At 40.6% G+C, this 27220-nt stretch overlaps 1 protein-coding gene across 7 annotated transcripts in view; it reads left to right on the top strand.

The window, feature by feature from the left end:
- Positions 1–11996: 11996 nt before the first annotated feature.
- Positions 11997–27220, top strand: part of LOC530031 (GTPase, IMAP family member 7) — a 39046-nt gene continuing 23822 nt past the window's right edge. For 6 of the 7 annotated variants that reach the window (XR_009494155.1, XM_010804575.3, XM_024990742.2 and 3 more), the window contains exon 1: positions 11997–12043. The gene's annotated coding sequence lies outside the window, so the exon portion shown is untranslated. Of the gene's footprint in view, positions 12044–16382; positions 16437–27220 lie in introns of all 7 variants that reach the window. The other variant, XM_010804573.3, reaches the window with a different exon arrangement.

Genomic DNA, 27220 nt, shown 5'->3' with positions numbered 1-27220 from the left:
GAGATGAGATGGAAGACAGGAGACAAAGAGATAAAGAAAAGCAGATTTCTCCAAATACCCCTGGGATTATATGTGCAGAGCAGCCAGAGAGACTGAGGAACAGCCACACAAGCTGTTGCCTCTTCATGAAGCATCCACCGGGAGAAATAATCAGTCTATGAGAGTTAATAAGTCTTTTTCTTATCAAGAAATACAAAGAATCAAGGAGGATCTGGGAGACTATTTAGAGGACCCAGAAAAAATATATTAGAGCTTTTAAAGGTGTTACTCTGCTTTATGACCTTACTTGGAAGGATGTGATATATATCTTGGGACAAACGCTGACTTCTGACTCAAAAACTTGAGTTTTGGGAAAAGCGGTTGCTTATGGAGATGAATGGTTTGGTAATGAATCAGTAGTGAAGAGGGAGGAGGAGATAACCGCCCTCTCCACTGGGAATCAGGCGGTCCCAATTACAGAAGCAGACTGGGACTACAACACAGCTAAAGGAAGATGGGATCAGAGTCATTTTGCCAGATGTATTCTTCCCCCTCCCCCATCCTGAACCCACCTCCCACTTCCCTCCCAATACCATCCCTCTGGGTCATCCCAGTGCACCAACCCTGAGCATCCTGTATCATGCATCGAACCTGGACTGGAGATTCGTTTCACATATGATAATATACATGTTTCAATGCCATTCTCGCAAATCACCCCACCCTCGCCCTCTCGCACAGAGTCCAAAAGACTGTTCTATACATCTGTGTCTCTTTTGCTGTCTTGCATACAGGATTATCATTACCATCTTTCTAAATTCCATATATATGCGTTATTATACTGTATTGGTGTTTTTCTTTCTGGCTTACTTCATTCTGTATAATAAGCTCCAGTTTCATCCATCTCATTAGAACTGATTCAAATGTATTCTTTTTAATGGCTGAGTAATACTCCATTGGCAGAAGGCAATGGCACCCCACTCCAGTACTCTTGCCTGGAAAATCCCATGGACAGAGGAGCCTGGAAGGCTGCAGTCCATGGGGTTGCTAAGAGTCAGGCATGACAGAGCGACTTCACTTTCACTTTTCATTTTCATGAATTGGAGAAAGAAATGGCAACCCACTCCAGTGTTCTTGCCTGGAGAATCCCAGGGACGGGGGAGCCTGGTGGGCTGCCGTCTATGGGGTCGCACAGAGTCGGACACGACTGAAGTGACTTAGCAGCAGCAGCAGCAGCAATACTCCATTGTGTATATGTACCACAGCTTTTTTGTCCATTCATCTGCTGATGGACATCTAGGTTGTTTCCACATCAGATGTATTCTTGAAGGACTCATGCAGGCACGTGCTAAGCCTGTGAACTATGGCAAATTGGCAAACTTAGAACAGGAGGAGATGGAAGCTCCTGGTAAATTCCTAGATAGACTGAAAGAAGCCCTTCACAGATTCACCGAGATTGATCCCGAAAGTGAAGAGGGAAAAGTTATCTTAAAGGATAGATTTCTCACTCAATTGGCTCCAGATATCCGCTGTAAGCTATTAAAACGGGAGTATGGACCAAATCAGTCTTTAGATACTCTGCTACAACTGGCTCAGACAGTCTATTATGGTAGGGAATGTGGGGAAAAGAAGAAAAGGCAGAAAAAGACAAAGGAACAGGCGGAAGCCCTCACAATGGTTATGAGAACCATTCTTATACAGCCTGAGAAAAATGCCCACAGGGACCCACGTGAAAAGGGATGGGCTTGCTACTACTGTGGAAAGGAGAGGCATCTCAAGTGAAATTGCCCTCAGGCATCTAAGCCATCCCCAGCTCCATGTCCGGTCTGCAAAGGACCACACTGGAAGAGAGACTGCCCCTAGAGGCGTAGGTTTCAGGGGTCGGACTCTCAAGACAACCAGGACTGAAGGTGCTTGGGGGGCCCCACGCAAGCTCCTGTCCTAATTACACCTGAGGAACCCCGGGTATCAATAACTGTGTGTGTGTGTGTGTGGGGGGGGGGGGGGCAATCCATTGATTTCCTTTTAGATACTGGGGCAACTTACTCCGTGCTTACTGAAGCCCCTGGCCCATTTTCTTCCCGATCCACTTCCATAATGGGACTGTCTGGACGAGCCAATCTGCTTTATTGACTATGCCAAAGCCTTTGACTGTGTGGATCACAATAAACTGTGGAAAATTCTTCAAGAGATGGGAATACCAGACCACCTGACCTGCCTCTTGAGAAACCTGTATGCAGGTCAGGAAGCAATAGTTAGAACTGGACATGGAACAACAGACTTGTTCCAAATAGGAAAAGGAGTATATCAAGGCTGTATATTGTCACCCTGCTTATTTAACTTATATGCAGAGTACATCATGAGAAACGCTGGGCTGGAAGAAACACAAGCTGGAATCAAGATTGCTGGGAGAAATATCAATAACTTCAGATATGCAGATGACACCATCCTTATGGCAGAAAGTGAAGAGGAACTAAAAAGCCTCTTGATGAAAGTGAAAGAGGAGAGTGAAAAAGTTGGCTTAAAGCTCAACATTCAGAAAATGAAGATCATGGCATCTGGTCCCATCACTTCATGGGAAATAGATGGGGAAACAGTGGAAACAGTGTCAGACTTTATTTTTTGGGGCTCCAAAATCACTGCATTGGCGACTGCAGCCATGAAATTAAAAGACACTTACTACTTGGAAGGAAAGTTATGACCAAACTTGATAGCATATTCAAAAGCAGAGACATTACCTTGCCAACAAAGGTCCGTCTAGTCAAGGCTATGGTTTTTCCAGTGGTCGTGTATGGATGTGAGAGTTGGACTGTAAAGAAAGCTGAGCACCGAAGAATTGATACTTTTGAACTGTGGTGTTGGAGAAGACTCTTGAGAGTCCCTTGGACTGCAATGAGATCCAACCAGTCCATTCTGAAGGAGATCAGCCCTGGGATTTCTTTGGAAGGAATGAAGCTGAAACTCCAATACTTTGGCCACCTCATGCGAAGGGTTGACTAATTGGAAAAGACTCTGATGCTGGGAGGGACTGGGGGCAGGAGGAGAAGGGGATGACAGGGGATGAGATGGCTGGATGGCATCACCAACTCGATGGATGTGGGTCTGAGTGAACTCCGGGAATTGGTGATGGACAGGGAAGGCTGGTGTGCCGCGATTCGTGGGGTCGCAGAGTCGGACACAACTGAGCGACTGAACTGAACTGAACTGGATGAGCCAAAAGATGGGCCTGATAATCTACGAGAGCCTACTTCTGCTGACTCCAAAAATCCTGAGTCTGCCGTTTGATATTCAAAACAATGCCCTCCTGTCCTGGGCTCACTCCTACGCTGAATTCCACAATCAGTCTAACTGCTGGGTCTGTGGAGTGCTCCCCTCTGTCAGTGGAAGGCTCCCCATGGTGGACATCTCCACTTCAAGGAAAAAACTTTCTCCAAGTCTGCAAATACCTTCAACAACAATCGTATGTGATGCCTCTTCTTGAACTGATGACATCTAACAACCTTAAGATGGACTGATGTAACTACGGACATAATGTGACTTTTCATTTTGATTTTAACTTGGTTTAATGACTATTTTGCCTTACGTCTGTAACTGTATAATGGGGTTTTCTAACCATCTAAAAGCTTTTAAGTTACAAATGATTGTCCAAGCTCCTATGAGTGCCACAGCCTCCTTCAACTATTACTTGGGCCCCCTGGGTCAGAGACCCTCAATATGAGTGTTAGGAGAATATGTTGCCTCAACAATTTAGGGACTACACTCCTAAACAACAGGAAGTAGTTATTGAATGAAAACGATGCCCCTTTCCCTTGGCAACATAATTCTCCTAAAAGAAAAGGGGGGAATGAGAGAGTCATTACCTAGGCATGTTGATAAGAAGTCTAGGGGTCCCCAAGGAGAGAGGGGTCTGGAATTCTCAAGGAGGAAGAAAGGACAAACCTTTTTTTCCCTCTACATCCCTTAGGATTATATAACAATAAAATATCCTGCTTGAGGACAGTCTCTGGATTAAGCCTTCTGGCTAATTCTGTTATCTTAAAATGTAAATTATGGGAATAGGTCTGGTCTTTACAAAGATTATATAACAGTAATGTATTCTGCCTAAGGACAGTCTCTGGATTAAGCCTTCTGGCTAATTCTGTTATCTTAAAATGTAAATTATGGGAGTAGGTCTGGTGAGGTCTTTACAACCTCCAGGCATTCTTTGGATTCATTGGAGAGTATATAACTCCACTGCTAACACTAGCAAGCAGGTACTCTTTCTTCCCCTTTCTGATGCCTGTGTCAGAAGCTTTCTCTGTCTCCTTTATACTTTAATAAACTTTATTACACACAAAAATAAATAAATAAAAAATAAAAGATGCCTGCTCCTTGGAAGAAAAGCTTTGACAAACCTAGACAGTGTATTAAAAAGCAGAGATATTACTTTGCCAACAAAGATCTGTTTAGTGAAAGCTATGGTTTTTCCAGTAGTCGTGTATGGATGTGAGAGTTGGACCATACAGAAGGCTAAGCGCTGAAGAGTTGCTGCTTTTGAACTGTGGTTTTGGATAAGATTCTTGAGAGTCCCTTGGACTGCAAAGAGATCAAATCAGTCCATCCTAAAGGAAATCAACCCTGAATATTCATTAGAAGGACTGATGTTGAAGCTGAAGTTTAATACTTTGGCCACCTGATGAATAGAACTGACTCACTGGAAAAGACCCTGATACTGGGAAAGATTGAAGGCAGCAGGAGAAGGGGACAACAGAAAATGAGATGGTTGGATGGCATCACTGATTCAATGGGCATGAGTCTGAGCAAGCTCTGGGAGTTGGTGATGGACAGGGAAGCTTTGTGTGCTGCAGTCCATGGGTCGCAAAGAGTCAGACACAACCAAGGGACTGAATAACAATAAATATTAATAGAACCACTTTGGAAAACACTGTGGAGTATCTCAGAAACCTGAATATTACACACAGGCCACCTTCACCATTCTACCACAAGGTTCATAGCCAACAGAAATGTGTGCTTGTCAACCAAAGGTAATGTCCACAGTATTTATAGCAGGATATCCAGAATAGCAAACCACTGGACATAGTGTCAATGCTCTCACCACAAGAAAAGAAAGGAAGGAAGGAAAATGTTAACTATGTGAGGTGATGGATATGTCAATTAGCTTGTGTTGACTATTTCACATTGTACATATCAATCCATCAAGTTGTATATATGTTAAAGATATACAATTATAATTTGCCAATTTTACCCCCAATAAAACCTGAGAAGTAAAACATCTGGGGGAAAAAAAGCTGATTTTTAAAATGAAAAAGCAAAACAGCATGGTCCAAATTAATGGGGTTAACTATATAAATATCTTCATATTACAAATTAAATATGTTGGGTTATAGTCATACAATGAAATAGTATACAGCAGTGAAAATACACAACTTATTGCTACATATAACAATATGGATACATCTCAAAATACAATGGTAAGCAAAAAAAGCCAGATACAACAGAATACCTCATGCATGATTTCATTGCTATAAAGTAGAAAAACAGCTAATGTTAATCTATGCTATCACAAGTTCAGTGAGAGGTCACCCATAGAGGGAATAAGGGGTTTTGGTTTGCCAACAACATTCTGTGTCTTGAGTTGAGTGCTCGTTACTTGGGAGTGTTCAGTTTGTGACAACTGAAAATTTAATGTGCTGTAAATTTATATGTTCAAAATTCTCCAAGCCAGGCTTCAGCAATATGTGAACCGTGAACTTCCTGATGTTCAAGCTGGTTTTAGAAAAGGCAGAGGAACCAGAGATCAAATTGCCAATATCCATTGTATCACAGATAAAGCAAGAGAGTTCCAGAAAAACATCTATTTCTGCTTTACTGACTATGCCAAAGCGTTTGACTGTGTGGATCTCAATAAACTGTGGAAAAGTCTGAAAGAGATGAGAATACCAGACCACCTGATCTGCCTCTTGAGAAATTTGTATGCAGGTCAGGAAGCAGCAGTTAGAACTGGACATGGAACAGCAGACTTGCTCCAAATAGGAAAAGGAGTATGTCAAGGCTGTATATTGTCACCCTGCTTATTTAACTTATATGCAGGGTACATCATGAGAAACGCTGGGCTGGAAGAAGCACAAGCTGGAATCAAGATTGCCGGGAGAAATATCAATAACCTCAGATATGCAGATGACACCACCCTCATGGCAGAAAGTGAAGAGGAACTAAAAAGCCTCTTGATGAAAGTGAAAGTGGAGAGTGAAAAAGTTGGCTTAAAGCTCAACATTCAGAAAATGAAGATCATGGCATCTGGTCCCATCACTTCATGGGAAATAGATGGGGAAACAGTGGAAACAGTGTCAGACTTTATTTTTCTGGGCTCCAAAATCAGTGCAGATGGTGACTGCAGCCATGAAATTTAAAGACGCTTACTCCTTGGAAGGAAAGTTATGACCAACCTAGATAGCATATTCAAAAGCAGAGACATTTCTCCAAAGAAGACATACAGATGGCTAACAAACACATGAAAAGATGCTCAACATCACTCATTATCAGAGAAATGCAAATCAAAACCACTATGAGGTACCATTTCACGCCAGTCAGAACGACTGTGATCCAAAAATCTACAAGCAATAAATGCTGGAGAGGGTGTGGAGAAAAGGGAACTCTCTTACACTGTTGGTGGGAATGCAAACTAGTACAGTCACTATGGAGAACAGTGTGGAGATTCCTTAAAAAACTGGAAATAGAACTGCCTTATGATCTCGCAATCCCACTGCTGGGCATACACACTGAGGAAACCAGAAGGGAAAGAGACACGTGTACCCCAATGTTCATCGCAGCACTGTTTATAATAGCCAGGACATGGAAGCAACCTAGATGTCCATCAGCAGATGAATGGATAAGAAAGCTGTGGTACATATACACAATGGAGTATTACTCAGCCATTACAAAGAGTACATTTCAATCAGTTCTAATGAGATGGATGAAACTGGAACCTATTATACAGAGTGAAGTAAGCCAGAAAGAAAAACACCAATACAGTATACTAATGCATATATATGGAATTTAGAAAGATGGTAACAATAACCCTGTGTAGGAGACTGCAAAAGAGACACCAATGTATAGATCAGTCTTATGGACTCTGTGGGAGAGGGAGAGGGTGGGGAGATTTGGGAGAATAGCATTGAAACATGTATAATATCATGTATGAAATGAGTCACCAGTCCAGGTTCGATGCACGGTACTGGATGCTTGGGGCTGGTGCACTGGGACGACCCAGAGGGAGGGTAGACGAGGGAGGAGGGAGGAGGGTTCAGGATGGGGAACGCGGGTATACCTGTGGCGGATTCATTTCGATATTTGGCAAAACTAATACAATATTGTAAAGTTTAAAAATAAAATAAAATTAAAAAAAAAAAAAAGCAGAGACATTACTTTTCCAACGAAGGTTCGTCTAGTCAAGGCTATGGTTTTTCCTGTGGTCATGTATGGATGTGAGAGTTGGACTGTGAAGAAGGCTGAGCGCCGAAGAATTGATGCTTTTGAACTGTGGTGTTGGAGAAGACTCTTGAGAGTCCCTTGGACTGCAAGGAGATCCAACCAGTCCATTCTGAAGATCAGCCTTGGGATTTCTTTGAAAGGAATGATGCTAAAGCTGAAACTCCAGTACTTTGTCCACCTCATGCAAAGAGTTGACTCATTGGAAAAGACTCTGATGCTGGGAGGGATTGGGGGCAGGAGGAGAAGGGGACAGCAGAGGATGAGATGGCTGGATGGCATCACTGACTCGATGGACATGAGTCTGAGTGAACTCTGGGAGTTGGTGATGAACAGGGAGGCCTGGCGTGCTGCAATTCATGGGGTCGCAAAGAGTTGGACACGACTGAGAGACTGAACTGAACTGAAATTTATATGAGCCCTTTCCTTTATTAATACTATATTTCACAAACAACTTAAGATTAAAAACAAAAAGAAGAAAGTTACTGATGAACACACATGAGCGCAGAATAAAAAAAAAAAAAGCAACATGCCTGGAAAGAAAACTATCATGAAACTATCGGTACACCTTCCTAGGTATTCGAATGCATTTAATTCAATTCTGATTTTTTTTTTTTTTAAGTCCTCTGTAACTTTGGTTTTGTATACTAGATAGGGACATTGGTTCTGAAGTATGAAAGTACACTTGTAAGGATAGCCAGCTTCCAGAAGGACTAAAATAATCTCAAAGGATGCAGTCACCAGAAAATGCCCCAAGCCCTACGTTCCACCACAGAGTCCACAACAGGGTCCGCAGGATGCTAAGCCAGGCCCCACCTCCCCAGGTCTTCCCCGCTTCGTGCTCAACTGGGGGAGGAAGATCACACTGTGTGCTTGCACGGGTGTCACTGGCTGAGTTCACCAGGAGCAGATTCTGAGATAAAAATGCTGCATGAGTGAACTTTCTTTAGGAGAGCTCTTGGGATGGAAACCTGTGCGGCCCCGAAAGATGTAGGACAGGGCGGAAGGAGACGCTGAGCTGTGATGAGTCACAAGAGGCTGCAACCGCATCACCTGGTTCTGGAGCTTGGAGGGTGGGGCAGAGGGGTCCCAAACTGGGATCCTTGTGCCTCTGCAGGGACCAGTCCTAAAATGTGAGTGCTGTGGGAGTAGGGGGGACCATCTCGGAAGAGAGGAGTCTCTTCAGCTGAGAATAACCCTGAGGGGATGCCATAAGGCTGTGGGAGGGTGCTGGCTGGCCCATAAGAAAAAGACCCAGATTGCCCCAGAGTCAGTCTCTCCCATCAGGGAGCTTCCACAAGCCTCTTAGCTGTCTCCATCAGAGGGCAGACAGAATGAAAACCACAATCACAGAAAACTAACCAAGCTCATCACATGAATCTCAGCCTTGTCTAACTCAATGAAGCTATAAGCCACGCTGTGTAGGGCCACCCAAGAAGGACTGGTCATGTTGGAGAGTTCTGACAAAACATGGTCCACTGGAGAAGGGAATGGCAAACTGCCAAGGTCCAGCCCTGGCTGATCCAGGGTATTCAAAGGAAAGACGACTTCGGCGACCTATTCAAATGTTAATTAGAGATATAAAGAGTAATAGAATGAGGATAGCTCAGTAGGAAAATTCAGTGGAGAAAAGAAGCTGAGTAGCTTGGTTTACGCGGAAAATCAATATAACCTGTGACACCAGGTTAGCTCTGACCACGGAGGCCGCAGGCGCCCTCTCGAATAGCGGAAGGTGCCCCACCTTAGACACCTTCTTGAGTAGGTCTTAGAAGCCCAGTCAAATAAATGGTCGCAGAGGATTTCCACGCTCCAGATGGAGACTCAGCTGGAAATTGAGGGGAAGAATGACATGGGGAGACCAAGCTTTGGCGAGCAAGGCCCGTAGCTTTATTTTCAACAGGGGCTTATATAGCCTAAGTTACACATAGAGGATAATAGGGGATGCAAAGTCAGCAGTCTTTGATCCTTATCAAAAACCAGGGTTTCTTTCCTGCAAATTTATCGTATACAAATGGTTTAGGTGATTTACATCATCTTCTGGCCAGAAGGCCTATTAACATTTTATGACTCTTGACAAAGACTTATTTTCTCTAAGAGTAATTATTTTAAGGTTTGGCACCATCTTCTGAAGGTGTTAGATAAAATTTCATTCCTATAGGCGGATGTGTAATGGGTTTACAACAAAGGAAAGAATTTATTACCTTAAAGGTCTAAAGTTGCTAACACCAAGGCCACTACCTATATTTTTTCTACATACCAACTATATTAATTAATACACATTCAAGGATACAATACAGGGGATGTGAAAACTTGGCAGCAAGCATTGGCTCATCAATGAAATCTTTTACTAGTTTTATTCTGACAGTTTCTAACTCTCTGAGAGGCTCTAAGCTATTTGAATATCTTAAGCTTCCCGTGCCCCTCGAGGCTGGGAGACAGAAAACAATCGTATGCATAGCTGTAGGAGTCCGGGTAAACTTGTCAGGCGAGTTAGAGAGCTACCTGAGGGGTTTGGATTTAAACACTCCTAGTTGCCCAGGAACTTTATTAATTGGAGCTGTAAGTTAACTCTTTGACAGAGAGAGCAAGATGGTGGTGGGGGACAGCCTCCAGTAAAGTCAGAGGTGAGAGCACAAAGCAATAAAGTAGGCAGACTCTGGTTTTTTGGGGGTAGATGCTCGAGAATATCCAGGGGGACTCCTGAGACTCGATCCCGCCTTTGCGTATGCCGAGCCTCCTTCCTCACGACCTTTGTCACGAGTGGAATGTCTCTCGCCGGCTCCTGGCAGCAAACCACTTCAGTATTCTTGCCTTGAGAATCCCATGAACAGTATGAAAAGGCGAAGAGCGACTGAACTGAACACTCCTGTCAGCAGGGAGACTGGAGGCTTCAGTCCTGAAACTGTGGTGGGGGTGGATCTCAGTGGCAGACGACAGCAGATACTATACTGAGCAGAATTTGGGCCATTTCACCATCTTCAAAAAGTCTACAAATGACAAATGCTGGAGAGGGTGTGGAGCAAAGGGAACCCTACATTGTTGTTGGGAATGTAAATTGGTACAGCCTGAATGGAAAAGAGTATGGAGGTTCCTCAGAAAACTAAAAATAGATGTGTCATGTGAACCAGCACTCCCACTCCTGGGCATATATCTGGAAAATATAAAAATGTTAAATCAAAAAGATATGTGCATCCCTGTGTTCATAGCAGCATTATTTATAATAGGCAAGACATGGAAACAACCTAAATGTTCATCAACAGATGAATGGTTTAAGAAAATGTGATATATATATATGCACACACACACAATAGAATATTACTCAGCAGTAGAAAAGAATAAAGCCATTTGCAGAAACATGGACGGAGCTAAAAATTATATGAAGTGAAGTAAGTCACAGAAAAATGAATATTAATATCACTTATATGTGAAACCTAAAATACAAATGAACTTACTTACAAAACATAAATAGACTCACAGACATAGAAAACAAACTAATGGTTATTAAAGGGGAGAGGAAGTGAGGAGGGATAAAATATGACTTTGGGGTTAACAGATACAAGCTACTGTATATGAAATAGATAAACAGCAAGGACCTACTTGCATAGTATAGTAAACTACATTCAATATTTTATAATAACCTATAATGGAAAAGAATCTGAATATATATATATATATATATATATATATATATATATATATATATATATTCTGTTGTTTATTTGCTAAGTCATATGCAACTCTGTGCAACCCTATGGACTGTAGCCCACCAGACTCCTCTGTCCATGGGATTCTCTAGGCAAGAATACTGGAGTGGGTTGCAGTGACCTCCTCTAGTGGATCTTTCCAATGCAGGGATCAAACCCACATCTCTTACGTCTCCTGCACTGGCAGGCAGTTTCTTTACCACTGGAGTGGGTTTTTATTTCTTCTCCAGAGGATCTTTCCAACCCAGGGATTGAATCCATGTCTCCTGCATTGGCAGGTGGATTCTTTATCTCTGAGTCACCAGTTCAGTTCAGTTCAGTTGCTCAGTCGTGTCCGACTCTTTGCGACTCCATGCGTGCAGCATACCATGGCTTTCTTGTCCATCACCAACTCCTAGAGCTTGCTGAAACTCGTGTCCATCGAGTCAGTGATGACATCCAACCATCTTCGAAGATATATATATATATATATATATATATATATATATATAAATTTGCTGTACACCTGAAAGTAACAAAAATTATAAATCAATGCTAATTGTGATTAAAAAAAAAAATTGGGACCATTTCACAGGGCTTTCTGGAGCCAGGGCTATAATCCAAAGCAATGGCTAAGATTTTGGAATCTTAGTGGTTCAGCAGGTGCATGGGGGTAAAGGTTTCAGAGAGCAACACTGAAGCACCAAGCAAATTACTGGGAAATGCTTTCTGTTTCTATTTAACCACAAAATGTAGTCTTCACTCCACCCAGCCTCACCTTCCTGTGGTCAGAGACTGCAGGAGTAGAAAACACAATTTTCTTCAAATAAAGCAAATACCAGATCAGGTAGCTTTCCTGGAGAGGAGCTGAGATCTCACCAGTTCTGCCAGAGAAGGTGAGACTGGCCAAGACAAGGCCAATGGAGCTTATGAGAGGGCTACGGGAAGGGGCAGAGGGAAGAGGAATAGACAGGGCCGCCCGCATGGGAGTGGAAAGGTTGTAGGAGGGGAAGCTGAGGGATTTATTCATGTGATGCCATACATCTCATATTTAATAGGACAGGCCTTTTTCATGCTTATAAGAGTTTTAGTTGTTCTCAATATTCTCTATGATATAATGTTATGTATAAGAGTCAAGATATAAAATCATTAATATGTTACCACTAGAAAAACAAGACACACAAAAAGAAGGAAAGATTTTCATGTAAAATAACCTCTAATTTAGGGGTGGGACTATATATAATTTTTATTCTAGTCACAAACTTGTCTCTATGTTATTTCAACAATGTGCCCCTATTTTAGTGATGAACATTTATCACAAAAGGTAGACAAAAGTTTGTGTTTTTAGAACATTTAACACTTAAAAAAATTTTTTTTGATGGCACAATACACACAAGATTCTCCTCTGGAGCAAGAGTGCACAAACTACCTACCTTCCATGGGTCATATACAGCCTGCCACCTGTTTCAGTGTAACACAGTTATCTAATCCATTTACGAGTTTACTGTGATCTGAGGTTGCTTTTGTGTTCCAACCAGGGCTGAGAGGCTGTGACTGCAAAAGTCTAACTGCTGGCCCTCTTCAAATTTGCCAACTCCTGTTTAAGAGTAATAAATGCAACTCTAATAAATGATTTATACTAAGTGATAATCAACTTCTTTTTCTTGAAAATATGTCCAGTTTCACATGCATATTCTGGAAGCAAATGTAACTCAAAAGGAACAGGGCAAGCTATAGCTCATCCTTAGTTTGTACCACACACACATTTATATTCAGAGCCAGACCTTGGTCCTTGGTAAGTTGATGATTTATTTATTCCAGAAAGAAGTTTCAAGGATTAAGAATTTATGCAAAACACTAAGTGGTTTCTGTTTAGACGTTATACAAAGAAAAAGCTGCAGATATTTTTCCATCTCCTCTCTCCAACCTCCCACTTTTTGCTATGTATTATTTTTACTTTTTTCAGGTGTAGAATATTAACATTCTATTGTGAAACCACCAGTGCTACTGTTTCTATGTTGATTATAGAAAATTGTGAAGCTAGCCTGACCCCCTTTCACAGTTCCTCATTTGCATTTTTCTTGGATAACTTAAGAATTTCTTCTTTGTGCTTGGAATGTGATATGTTATATCAGATGAAAATTCAATATTGAATATTCTGTATCAAGTTTCCCAGGAATGAAATGTGCTCTTTTTTTCTAGAGAGTTAGATTTTAGTTTGGGATATTTTTCCCATTTCAGAGAAGTTATTAGATTATGCTTCCTCAGTTGTATTTATTGATTTGTTTACTCTAGCAACACCAGTCCTTTTTAAGTAGAATTTATGGTCGGTTCTACTCATGTTTTAGTTTTTCTCTAAGTGTTGTATCTTCTAGCCTTTCAGATTTGTATCTGTTGTGTTTCTTATTAAGCTTTTCCTATTAATAAGACATCTATTTTTGACTTATATGTTTTCTGACCACTTTGCTTCTAACTCTTTGATGGATCCTGTAATGATAATACCTTTTGTCTTCACTTTGTTTCTTCAAGTTTGTAGTTTCTTCTCTTTCTTTGTTCTACCATCTCCTCTTGGAACTTTGTGTTTTTGAGTTTGTGTTCTTATTATAATGTTTCATAGTCTAAAACACTTACGAAAGTGTTCTCTACTTTTGGTTATGGCCTCTGTAATTTGGTTCCATTTTATGTATCATATACATGTATGTGGAGAGAGATGCATGTGTACATGTGTGTAGGTGTACACACAAATTTTGCTTAACTTCTTCCTTTTTCATATTTTGAGTGGTGTTTGCCCAGTTGATGCATTGGGATTTTTTTTTTTTTTCATCATGATAACTTTCTGTTTTCTATTAGCCAAAAAGTTCATTGGAGGATTTCCATACTTACAGAAAAACCCAAACAAACTTCTTTGCCAACCCAATATTACGTAGTATTGTGATCTGTTTGTCTCACAGGCCTATGGTTTTATAGTCATTCCTATAACCACTACATAAACCATCATAGTTTTCAAATTTTTAAATTTTATTTTATTATGGTAAGACTACTTAAGATGAGATCTAACCACAAAACAGTCTGGAGGTGCCTCAAAAACTTAAAGTTAGAAGTACTATATGATACAACAATTCCACTCCTGGGCATTTATCCAAAAAAATTGAAAACTGGATCTTGAAGAAATATTAGCACTTCCATGTTCATTGTAGCACTGTTCCAAGTGGCAGCTTGCAATACTAGCCAAGACGTAGCCAATACTAGCCAAGAGGTGGAAACAACCTGAATGTCCATTGACAGATGAGTGGATTAAAGTGTGGTATTGACAGGCAGTGGAATATTATTCAGCCTTAAAAAAGAAGGAAATCATGCCATTATGAGACAATATGGATGAAATGTGAGAACATTATTCTTTAGTTGAATAAACCAGTCACAGAAATACAAATACTGTATGAATCCACTTATATACAAATTAGGCAAAGTCACAGAATCAGTGAGTGGAATGGTGGTTGGCAGAGGCTGTGGGATGGGTAATGTACTGTACACTTACTCTTTTGTTAGGAGGGGCTGACCTTGTCTTAACAGTGAACTTTCTAGCCAGTGTCTGTTGTGATAACGTTACCTAGAAACCTGTGGTTTTCCTTTAAGACACGTTAGTGACCCCACAGCAGACCCTTCAGAACTGGAAGACAATTTAAACAACATTCCATTAAACCTATTCTAACTCCCTTTACACTGAAAAATAACCAAATTCCAGAGAACAACTGACTCTCCAAGGCTCGTAGAGGTTGACAAGAGAGGATTAGAACCTTCCCTACTGACTTCCTGTTTTGATTCACCCAACACTTCACAAGAAACCCTGTATCCCTCAAGGCGCAAGGTATGGGGTGAAGGAGGGGTGGCTATAGGGAGCAGATGAGCTACTCTGAAGAAAGAATATAACCTGTAACTGCAGCTGGATCGTTAAACTACAATGTGTTCTAATCTATTGCTGTTAGGTTTCAGTCCACAGTTTTCTTATATCAATATTTCAATGCATTTAGCAGCACTGCCTGCTTATTGAGTGGCTGCCATTCCCTAGAGATCTTTGTAGAAATCATTCTACAAAAGCCTCATGACACGCCTGCAAGATTGGTTTTATTGTCCCTTTTCATTGAAAAGGGAACTGAACCTTGGGTAGCTGAAGGAATTTTCTAGAAGTGGTGGATCTGGGCTCACGGCATAAGTCACTTCTTTCCTGAAGCACTGGGTTTTTTCATTTTATAGCCTTTCCTTCAGCTGGGGGTGCTTGACATCTTAAAACCACTGGAGAAACTTTTTTAATGATTTTTGTCCCCGACTATGTCTCCCATGTTTGGCTTCCCGATATTGGACAGAGACTAAATAAGATCCATGAAGTCTGAAAGCATCCTCCTTGCCTTCCCTAATTGCAGGCTTGCTACTCATTCACCATTTGGGAAAAAGAGTGAACTATTTTCCTCTCATCTACCTTTGAGCTGGTATAAACTACAGAATGGATGGAGCTGAGAAGGAACCTAGGAGAGGCTGTAGTGTGTAGTGGTTAAGAATGAGCATGGTAGTCAGACGTACTTTGAATTGCATCACTGTTTGGCCCAATATGATGACCTTGGGCATGTTTCTCAGTATTTGAACCACAGTTTCCTTGCTTATAACATCAGAATAATAGTACCTTCATTCTAGAGTATTTATAAGGAATAAATATTCCTGTAAAAAATGCATATAGGAGTGTCTGGAATATAATATATATTAATAGTATTTACAAAGGCATACATACATGTTAAATCTTTTACTGAAGAACATTTCAGACATTTACAAAGGAATAGTATAAAAACCTCCGTATATCCATCATCAAGCTTTGACAGTTATCAACTCCTGACCATTCATGTTTCATGTGTATTCAACATACTTTCCATCCTAATCCTGGGTTATTTTGAGGCAAATAATAGACATTGTATCATTTACCTATAAATATTTTAGGATGCATATTTAAAACAAAAAGTTTGAAAAATATAACTACAAATTAAAAGGTAGTATAAATTTTTTATATTGTCAACTATCCTTTCATTAGATTTCATGGATTATCTCATGATTTGTTTACAGTTTAGTTTGTTTGCATCAAGATGCAAATATAAGTTGAATAAGATGACCCCAGGTCACTTTATGTATTTCCTGCCTCAGACTATGAATCACTCATTTCTCCAACCAGTCATTTTGGCTTGGTTTTTTCAGCAGTAACTGGTCCTGAAGACTATAATCTGGACTGGTCTAACTAGAACATCAAAGGTATGTTCTTCTTTCCTGTTATATTACTTTTAATTGAAAGCATTTATTTTTGTTTTTTTTCTTAGGATTTCTTGTCTCTGCCTATATGGCCCATCTGTTCTTACATTAGAGCCCTAGAATGTTCATCTTAGTTGTTTTAAATTCCTGGTCTAATCATTCCAAGATCCCTCTGTGGACAAAGAAAGCTTGCCTGCCATCTCAATAAGCAATGAATGTTGCCCACCATCAGGTCATCAGCATTGCAGCCTCTGATAGTGTGCCCTGAGGGGAATTTAGAATGGAAAAAAAGAGGATACTGGCCCTAGATAGCTAACATGCATATCAAAGGAGTGGTTTCAATGAGCCCAGACTCTTACATCTTCCCATTTATACAAAAGCTCTACAATCATTAACTTGAGTGTCTGGTTTTTTTGTGATGAGAAGTGATCTTCTGATGTTTGACCATGCATTTTCTTTTCTTTTGTTTTGTTTTCAAAAAGACTCCTATATATCCTGTCTCCTCCACTACTTCTTTGGAACAGTTCCTCAGAGTCATCTGAGAGAGTGTCTCCCAAGCTATAGTCCTCAGTAATTCCTCAAATACAACATTTTTCTTAACTTGTAGGTTGTGCATTTTTGTTCAGTCGATGCCTGTCATGTCTGGTCCTAATGCTTGCTCTGTCTTCTCAAATTATTATTATTATTATTTGCTCTTTATTATGTCTGTTCATTTTTCTCATCAGCTGGACCTGATGTACTGGGTAAACAGAACTGCTGCTGTAAAGACTTTAGTAACGTGGTGACAGGGTTGGGGAGGGGACATAGTCTATTGTACTACGAGCACATTTCTGTTCTAGTGAGCCTTTGCCTCTGGACTGTGAGCTTCACAAGTGTTTTTCTCCCCCACCCCAGGTGGGACAGGAGAGTTCAAGTAGACTGGAAGTGGATATTTCCCTTTTCCTATGTGAGCGGCTTAGAGCTGACTGTAGTTGTATACTTTTTTTCCTCCAAGTGAGTTCAGTTCAGTCACTCAGTGGTGTCCGACTCTTTGAGAACCCATGGACTGCAGCACGCCAGGCTTCCCTGTCCATCACCAACTCCCGGAGATTATGCAAACTCATGTCCATTGAGTCGGTGATGCCATCCAACCATCTCATTCTCTGTCATCCCCTTCCGTCCCACCTTCAATCTTTCCCAGCATCAGGGTCTTTACAAATGAGTCAGCTCTTTGAATCAGGTGGCCAACATATTGGAGTTTCAGCTTCAACATCAGTCCTTCCAATGAATAATCAGGACTGGTTTCTTTTAGGAAGGACTGGTTGGATCTTCTTGCAGTCCAAGGGACTCCCAAGAGTCTTCTCCAACACCACAGTTCAAAAGCATCAATTCTTTGCTGCTCAGCCTTCATTATGGTTCAGCTCTCACATCCAAACATGACTACTGGAAAAACCATAGCCTTGACTAGACAGAACATTTTTGGCAAAGTAATGTTTCTGCTTTTTAATATGCTGTCTAGGTTGGTCATAACTTTTCTTCCAAGGAGCTAGTGTCTTTTAATTTCATGACTGTAATCACCATCTGCAGTAATTTTGGAGCCCCCCAAAAATAAAGTCTTTCACTGTTTCCACTGTTTCCCCATCTATTTCCCATGAAGTGATGGGACCAGATGCCATGATCTTTGTTTTCTGAATGTTGAGTTTTAAGTCAACTTTTTCACTCTCCTCTTTCACTTTCATCAAGAGGCTCTTTAGTTCTTCTTTGCTTTCTACCATAGGGTAGTATCATCTCCATACCTGAGGTTATTGATATTTCTCCCAGCAACCTTGATTCCAGCCTGTGTTCCATCCAGCCCAGCATTTCTCATAATGTATTCTGCATAGAAGTTAAATGAGCAGAGTGACAATATACAGCCCTGACATACTCCTTTCCCAGTTTGGAAAGAGTCTGTTACTTCATGTCCAGTTCTAACTGCTGCTTCCTGACCTGCATACAGATATCTCAAGAGGCAGGTCTGGTGGTCTGGTATTCCCATCTTTTTCAGAATTTTCCACAGTTTGGTGTGATCCACACAGTCAAAGGCTTTGGAATAGTCAATCAAGCAGAAATAGATGTTTTTCTGGAACTCTCTTGCTTTATCTGTGATACAATGGATATTGGCAATTTGATCTCTGGTTCCTCTGCTTTTTCTAAATCCAGCTTGAACATCTGGAATTCATGGTTCACATGCTGTTGAAGCCTGCTTGGAGAATTTTGAGCATTACTTTACTAGCGTGTGAGATGAGTGCAATTGTGTGGTAGTTTGAACATTCTTTGGCACTGCCTTTCTTTGGGATTGGAATGAAAACTGACTTTTTTTTTTAAATTTAATTTTATTTTTAAACTTTACATAATTGTATTAGTTTTGCCAAATATCAAAATGAATCCGCCACAGGTATACATGCGTTCCCCATCCTGAACCCTTGGAATGAAAACTGACTTTTTCCAGTCCTGTGGCCACTGCTGAGTTTTCCAAATTTGCTGGCATATTGAGTGCAGCACTTTCACAGCATCATCTTTTAGGATTTGAAATAGCTCAACTGGAACTCCATCAACTCCACTAACTTTGCTCGTAGAGATGTTTTCTAAGGCCCACTTGACTTTGCATTCCAGGATGTCTGGCTCTAGGTGAGTGACTACACCATCGTGAGTATCTGGGTCATGAAGACCTTTTTTGTACAGTTCTTCTGTGTATTCTTACCATCTCTTCTTAATATCTTCTACTTCTGTTAGGTCCATACCATTTATGTCCTTTATTGAGCCCGTTTTTGCATGAAATGTTCCCTTGGCACCTCTAATTTTCTTGAAGTGATCTCTAGTCTTTCCCATTCTATTGTTTCCTGAGCGACTTCACTTTCACTGTCTTTCAGTCCATTTTATTTCGCTGATTCCTAAAATGCCAACGTTCACTCTTGCCATCACCTGTATGACCACTTCCAATTTGCCTTGATTCATGGACATAACATTCCATGTTCCTATGGAATATTGCTCTTTACAGCATCAGACCTTGCTTATATCACCAGTAACATCCACAACTGGGTGTTGTTTTTGCTTTGGCTCCATCTCTTCATTCTTTCTGGAGTTATTTCTCCACTGATCTCCAATAGCATATTGGGAACCTACCAACTTGGGAGGTCATCTTTCAGTGTCCTTTCTTTTTGCCTTTTCATACTGTTCATGGGGTTCTCAAGGCAAGAATACTGAAGTGGTTTGCCATTCCCTTCTCCAGTGGACCACATTTTGTCAGAACTCTCCACCATGACCAGTCCATCTTGGGTGGCCCTACATGGCATGGTTCGTAGTTTCATTGAATTAGATGAGGCTGTGGTCCATGTGATCAGATTGGTTAGTTTTCATTCTGTCTGCCCTCTGATGGAGGAGGATAAGAGGCTTATGGAAGCTTCCTGATGGGATAGACTGACTATGGGTTGGGAACTGGGTCTTGTTCTGAGGCAGGGACATGCTCAGTAAATCTTCAATCCAATTTTCTGTTGATGGTTGGAGCTGTGTTCCCTCCCTGCTATTTACCTGGAGCCAAACTATGGTGGAGGTAATGAAGATAATGGCGACCTCCTTTAAAAGATCCTATGCATGCACATGTAGTACACTGCCCCCAACCCTGCAGCAGGCCACCACTGACCCATGACTTGGCTGGAGACTCCTAGACACTCCTGGGCAAGTCTTGGTCAGTCTCTTGTGGGGTCACTGCTCCTTTCTCCTGCATCCTGGTGCATACAAGTTTCTGTTTGTACCCTCCAAGAGTTTATCTCTCAGTCCTGTGTAAGTTCTGGTAGCTCTGTGCTGTGGTTAATGGTGAGTTAGGCTCTGATAAAACCACAGAAGGTCAAAGCCTGGTTAACTGCTTTCCTCTGAAGGCAGGCCTTTTGAGAAGAACAAGATACCCTGTCCTGTATCAAACTGGTTTCTTTTCCCCTCCCCTGCAGGAAGCACCAGGGGATTTTTTGGATATGTACTATCAGAACCTAGTGGGGCTTCCAGGATTAAAACACACAAAAGTGTGGGGTCACTCTATGAATGGGTCATCCTGACTGTCAAGCAATTGGTCAATCACAGCCTAGGTTTTCCTGCCCCAGCACAGTGTCCATGGTGAGTCAGTCTCTGTTCAACTAAGCCATGACTCCCTGTATTTGCCTGTCTGTTCTCCAGTCTAGGGGGCAGCACTTTGCCCTGTGTCCTTAAAGGAATCTGTTAAGGATTTAAGAGTTGATTTTTCAGTCTGTTCAGCTTTTGACTAATTCTTTGAATGGAGTAGTGACTTCCAAGCTCTGGACCTGTAACTAGAAATTTGAGGTCAACTTTGTCAATTGGATTCCATATTCCATCTGTGCTTTCAGTAAGTTAAAAAGCTTTCCTCACTCTCAGGTTTTGAAAGAATTTGTCTGTTTTCTTCCAAAAGTACATAGTTTAATGTTTTAACAAATATCTGATGCATTTGGTACATTTCTTTGGTTGACACAAGGGATGAATCCACTTTTATATGCTTTAAAACGATTATTTAATTACAATGTCCATCTTCTCTCCACTGATATAGGATATTGCCTTTAGTATATACTAAATTTTCCTAGGCAAATGAGTATTTTTCTAGATTTTCTGTTTTCTTCCACTGATTTTTCTATTTGCGTGCCAGAACTCTAAGGGGCTTTTCCATATTATTTATATTCTGGCTTCCCTCTTTGTTCTTTTTTTTTATTCTCATTCCTATAGTTACTTCTTCTTCTCTTTGCATTGACAGATTTCTCAAATACCATGGGAAAGTGAGGTGGAGATGGTTTTAGTTTTAGTAACAAAGTATTTCCCCATTAAGTAAGTAGGTGAGTATAGAAATAGGTAAGAGAGTACATGTCAATTCACATTTTGTAGAATGTTTTTACCATGAATGACTATTGGTAGATTATATTAATGATTTTCCTCTTATTGAAACTTCTCCCTCACTCTAGTTTTCTAGAATAAATCCCACTTGGTAAAGATTGAACCCTTTTAAAAATGTCAGATTCTGTTAATATTTTATTAAGATTTTTGAACTGACATTCATTAATGAGATATATAACTAGATTTTTTTTATACAGACTTTATCAGCTTTGCAGCTCAAAGTTACATTTACTTTTTAGAATTTGAAGTTTTCCCTTATTTCCTTATATTCTGGGATAACTTAGTTAAAAGTGGGATTCTTTGATTGCTGAGGGTTTAGCAGAATTCTCCTGTGAAACCATATGAGACTGATGCTGTTTCATGGGGGGCTCTTCAACCACAAGACCCTTTGACTGTGTGGGTCACAAAAAAGTGTCAAAAATTCTTAAAAAGATGGGAGTACTAGATCACCTTACCTGTCTCCTGAGAAACCTGTATGCAGCTCAAGAAGCAACAGAACTGGACATGGAACAACTGACTGGTTCAAAATTGGGAAAGAAGTACAAGGCTAAATATTGTCACCCTTTTTGTTTAACTTACACACAGAGTGCATCATGAGAAATGCTGGGTTGGATGAATCACAAGCTGGAATCAAGATTGTTGGGAGAAATATCAATAACCTCAGACATGCAGATGACACCACCCTTATGGCAGAAAGTGAAGAGGAACTAAAGAGCCTCTTGATGAGGGTGAAAGAGGAGAGTGAAAAAGTTGGTTTGAAACTCAGCATTCAAAATACTAAGATCATGGCATCAGGTCCCATTACTTCCTGGAAAATACAAGGGGAAAAAGTGGAAGCACTGACAGATTTTCTTTTCTTGGGCTCCAAAATCACTGCATTGACTGCAGTCATGAAATTAAAAGACACTAGCTCCTTAGAAGGAAAGCTATGACAAACCTAGACAGCCTATTAAAAAATAGAGACATCACTTTCCAACAAAGGTCCATATAGTCAAAGCTACGGTTTTTCAAATAGTCAGGTACGAATGTGAGAGTTGGGCCATAAAGAAGGCTGAGCACTGAAGAACTGATGCTTTCAAATTATGGTGCTGGAGAAGACTCTTGAGAGTCCCTTGGACAACAAGGAGATCAAACCAGTCAGTCCTAAAGAAAATCAACCCTAATATTCATTGGAAGGACTGATGCTGAAGCTGAAACTCCAATACTTTGGCCACCTGAAGCAAAGAACTGACTCACTGGAAAAGACCCTGATGCTGGGAAAGATTGATGGTGGAAGAAGGGGATGACAGAGGATGAGACGGTTGTGTGGCATCACCGACTCAATGGACATGAGTTCGAGCAAGCTTTGGGAGCTGGTGATGGACAGGGAGGCCTGGCATGCTGCAGTCCATGGGGTCGCAAAGAGACATGAGTGAGCAACTGAACTGAACTGACTGAACACTAATACTTCTCAAACAAAAAGTAAGAGAGGAGAAAGTAGTTCACAACTTTTGTATGAGCTCAGTATTATCCAGACAAAGATATTACAAGAAAAGGAAACTACAGACTAATAACCTTATGAATATAGACATAAAACCCTCAACAAAATACTAATAGAGTACAGCAACTTATAAGAGCAAGTATATTCCTGGATTTACCCCAGGAAAGCCAGATTGATTCAATACATGAATGTCAGTCAATGTGTTCCACCATATCAGTAGAATGAAGGACAAAAATCACATGATCATCTCAATAGATACAGAAATAAGTTTGACAAAATCCAAGACCCATTTAATGAAAAAAACACTCTATAAACTAGGAAGAAACAGAGTCATGATATCCTTTCACTTATTATCCTTGTATGCTTCTCAACTGTTTTACAAATTCTAGACTCCTTGGTATTTTAAGCAAAGTTCTTCATGGTGGGGCATCCATTCAGATCTCCACTATTCTTAGTCCTGCAGTCATACCCGAGGCTCCTGCCCTTCTGCCTGCATTGCTTCCTACAGCAGCTCTCACACTTCTCCCAGTCCCCCCACCTTCCCAGACATACACACACATGCTGTGGATGACTACGACCCCAGTTCATCATGGAATATTCATTTTAAATCTCACTTTTTTTTTTGGTCCTTGCCATGTGTCACATGAGATCTTAGTTCCTCAGCCAGGGGTTGAACCCGTGCTCCCTGCAATGGAGGCATGGAATCTTAACTCCTGGACCACCAGGGAAGTCCTTTAAATCTCATATTCTAAAGGAAAGTTTTCTGACTCATCCAAGACTGACTGAAGTGCCTCTATTTGATTCTATCACGTTTATTGCACACCCAGATCAGGCTTGCTATGCATATTTCTTGTCTGTATCTCCAAGTATATTGTAAAATCCTTGGTGACAGAAGACTCCATTTTGAATTATATCCTGATATTTAATATGTCCAAGACCTTTAATTTATGATTTGTCACTCAGATGTCACTTGAGATCCCCTACTCCTTGATGAATTGGTGAAATTTGATCCAGGCTGAAATTACCACAAATGTAAGAGTTCAAAGTCCTTCCCACAATTTCTGAGTTCTTTTTACTTCTTCCTCAGCTTTTTCTGTTTCCTCATTCCTATGAAATTAAGCATTGTTTCTATTTCAGCCTATGACTCTAACGCAGAGTTTTCACTGTTTTTTAAAAACCAGCATTCACACACATTTATTCATATTCAGCCTTTTCTTTCTTTTTTCAGTTTTAGACAATTTACCAGAGACTCTGCAGAGTACAAGAGTCAGCACACAGGATTCCTCTCCCTTTTTGGTCACTCACTTTTCTTTGCTCTCCTCTCTTAGAAAAAGAAAAAGAAAAAAAAAACAAATAAAGGGACTTCCTTGGTGGTCCAGTGGTTAGGAAGCCTCCTTCCAGTGCAGGGGATGCAGTTTCGATCCTTGGTCAGGGAACAAAGATCCCATGTTTAGTGAGGCAGTTAAGCCCATGAGCCACAGCAAAGATCCTGCGTGCCACAGCTAAGACTCAACACAGCTAAATAAGCAGATATTTACAAAATCTTTTTAAGATGTTTTAACTCATGTATGAGATCCTGTCCCTGAGTAGATAGTAATATCTCTCTTTTAGTTCAACAAGCTTTGGTTGAAAAAACAACAACACACCTTACTCCTCATCTTCCCCACATTGGAAAAAAATCAATTGAACAAACATTAGAACCTTTCCTGTGTATTCAGAATATTAAATAAATAACAGGTGAACAACAAATGTGGGCCAAAGAATATTCAGAACACTCAATCAGGTTTAACAAGAAGATATATTTGTACTGATTTCTGGTATGCAACTTGTTTTCTATGAATATTTAAAAGACTCAATTCTAAATCTTTTAGCTCCTGGAGAAGATCTGTCTCTTTTTAAATTTTCTCTGTTTTTCCTCCTCCAGCTGTTTGCTGCCTGTTATTTCAGGCTGTTTGAGTGCTGAAAGCACTGAAAATGTCTTCTCTAGGTTCCTGATTTTCCCCTGTGTCTCAGGATCTCCTGCTGTTGACTGAGCTAAGATACTTGATGATGCACTTCCTGTTTTGCAGATTTTTGCCTCCTTTGCCCTTTATTTTGTAGGGGCTGTTTATGATAATGGCGTAATATTTCTCCCTTGTGGTTTCATATTCTGGGGTGATTTCTCATACAGCTTGAGAACAGTACTTGTTTGTTTCTTACCGCTGGATTTCTAAAAGTCTTTCCAATCTTGGCTCCTCACTGGGTACTTCACTTAGAACTGCTTTGTAAATTACTGATTTCGCTGGAAATACTATGCCCCCAAATTTCTACTAATACTGTGGCCATATTTCTGTATTTGATGGCAGGTTGTGTCTGTGAAGAATAAAGCCGGTAGAATCCAATTGTGTAGTCATTGACACGTAACCTGGCAGCACACGTAGCCGTTTACTGTGCTCCTCTGTATTTGGGTACCAAGGAAAGTCTGTGTAAGCAGAGGCCACTGGTTTGGAAATATCTGTTTTTAACACCCCTTGCCTTCCTTAGTCTCCTTGATTTCCAAACCCAAACAGTACTAATACGGCTGTATGAAAGTTTCAATAGACTGCATATCAAGAACCAGGTCCAAAGTGAAATTTACAACCACATAACAAGTGGCAACAAGCAAATTTTTGCTTTGACAAGAGTTTGGCTAGAAGGCCAAGATCATCATCAATGGTGTCTTTTTTGTTGTTGTTGTTGTGGCAGAGTTTATTTTTTAATTTAGAGAACCTTGGGTATACTGACAAGTTCATGGAGTTTTAACAGCCAGGGCCTATTTCAAAGGTGTAATCTGATAGGAAGGAAGAAGTAGGCAGAGAGCTCTTTGCTTGCCTCTGGAGTTGATGACAAGTGGCCCCACCAGTGTTGCTCAAAATATTCTAGAACCTGTGCTTCCAGTTTGACCAAGACAGTCCATTTGCCAGGTTTGCTCATGGTTGTGTTGGCAAGTATTGTTCTGAGCAAAGAACTGATGGGAAAGTAGACACAAAGGCTGAAAAAGCAGAAAGAACAAAGATTGGGACCTCAACAAACCCAGGCACCTCTCACTGCACCAAGACAGTCAGACAGTAAAGCCATTGGCATTTCTTTTTTTGTTGTTGTTGATTTATTTATTTATTTCTTTTACTTTACAATATTGTATTCATTTTGCCATACATCAACATGAATCTACCACGGGTGTACACGTGTTCCCCATCCTGAACCCACCTCCCACCTCCCTCCCCATACCATCCCTCTGGGTCGTCCTGGTGCACCAGCCCCAAGCATCCTGTATCCTGCATCGAACCTGGACTGGCGATTCGTTTCATATATGATATTATACACGTTTCAATGCCATTCTCCAAAATCATCCCACCCTTTCCCTCTCCCACAGAGTCCAAAAGACTGTTTCATACATCTGTGTCTCTTTTGCTGTCTCGCATACAGGGTTATCATTACCATTTTTCTAAATTCCATATATATGCATTAGTATACTGTATTGATGTTTTTCTTTCTGGCTGACTTCACTCTGTATAATTGGCTCCAGTTTCATCCATCTCATTAGAACTGATTCAAATGTATTCTTTTTAATGGCTGAGTAATACTCCATTGTGTATATGTACCACTGCTTTCTTATCCATTGATCTGCTGATGGACATTTAGGTTGCTTCCATGTCCTGGCTATTATAAACAGTGCTGTGATGAACATTGTGGTACATGTGTCTCTTTCAATTCTGGTTTCCTCAGTGTGTATGCCCAGCAGTGGGATGGCTGGGTCATAAGGCAGTTTTGTTTCCAGTTTTTTTTAAGGAATCTCCACACTGTTCTCCATAGTGGCTGTACTAGTTTGCATTCCCACAACAGTGTAAGAGGGTTCCCTTTTCTCCACACCCTCTCCAGCATTTATTGCTTATAGACTTTTGGATAGCAGCCATTCTGACTGGCATGAAATGGTACCTCATTGTGGTTTTGATTTGCATTTCTCTGATAATGAGTGTACGTTGAGCATCTTTTCATGTGTTTGTTAGCCATCTGTATGTCTTCTTTGGAGAAATGTCTGTTTAGTTCTTTGGCCCATTTTTTGATTGGGTCGTTTATTTTTCTGGAATTGAGCTGTAGGAGTTGCTTGTATATTTTTGAAATTAGTTGTTTGTCAGTTGCTTCATTTGCTATTATTTTCTCCCATTCTGAAGGCTGTCTTTTCACCTTGCTTAGAGTTTCCTTTGTTGTGCAGAAGCTTTTAAGTTTAATTAGGTCCTATTGGTTTATTTTTTATTTTATTTCCAATATTCTGGGAGTGGGGTCATAGAGGATCCTGCTGTGATTTATGTCAGAGAGTGTTTTGCCTATGTTTTCCTCTAGGAGTTTTATAGTTTCTGGTCTTACATTTAGATCCTTAATC

The sequence above is a fragment of the Bos taurus genome, chromosome 4 (assembly GCF_002263795.3).
Source record: "Bos taurus isolate L1 Dominette 01449 registration number 42190680 breed Hereford chromosome 4, ARS-UCD2.0, whole genome shotgun sequence".
NCBI classification, from domain to species: domain Eukaryota; kingdom Metazoa; phylum Chordata; class Mammalia; order Artiodactyla; family Bovidae; genus Bos; species Bos taurus.
The sequence above is the reverse complement of the archived record's forward strand: the minus strand, read 5'-3'. Positions and strand labels throughout refer to the sequence as shown.